Below are 696 nucleotides of genomic sequence, written 5' to 3' on the forward strand. Positions count from 1 at the left end.
ACAACAAAAAAGCCGGCAAAAAACTTCTGTTATTATGATTATTGCTTTTGTTGCTAATGTTTTCTTTTATTTCTCTTTCTCCTTTTTCTGGATCCTTGTCTTTTTCTCCTTTTCCTTTTCCGCTTCCTGGGATTACTTATCTTTTTCCTGTTTTCTTCTCCTCAGTTTCGTCTTTTTTCACCATCAGTAAGAATTTTCTTCATCCTTGTCTTTTTTCTTCTTTTTCCTCTTCCTGGGATTGCTTATCTTTTTCCTGTTTTCTTCTCCTCAGTTTCGTCTTTTTTCACCATCAGTAAGAATTTTCTTCATCCTTGTCTTTTTTCTTCTTTTTCCTCTTCCTGGGATTGCTTATCTTTTTCCTGTTTTCTTCTCCTCAGTTTCGTCTTTTTTTCACCATCAGAAAGAAGAAAACATAAACGTAAACACCCTCACTACCACAACTACCTCTTTCACCACCACCGCTACCACCACTACCATCATCACTACCAAAGCCACCCCATATGCGCCTAAATCTTCAACCCAAGCCTCTCACTTTTAAGATAGTCCCCTCTCTCCCCTTCCCTTCCTCTCCCTTCTCCTCCTGTCACCCACCTTCCTGTCTCCTCCGCACCGCCTCCCGTTGCCTCCCCTCCTCCTCCTCCTCCTCCTCCTCCCCTTCTCCTCCCCCTTCCCTTCCGCTTTATTTTTTTCCCTTCG

This window comes from Eriocheir sinensis, unplaced genomic scaffold, assembly GCF_024679095.1.
Source record: "Eriocheir sinensis breed Jianghai 21 unplaced genomic scaffold, ASM2467909v1 Scaffold585, whole genome shotgun sequence".
NCBI lineage: Eukaryota > Metazoa > Arthropoda > Malacostraca > Decapoda > Varunidae > Eriocheir > Eriocheir sinensis.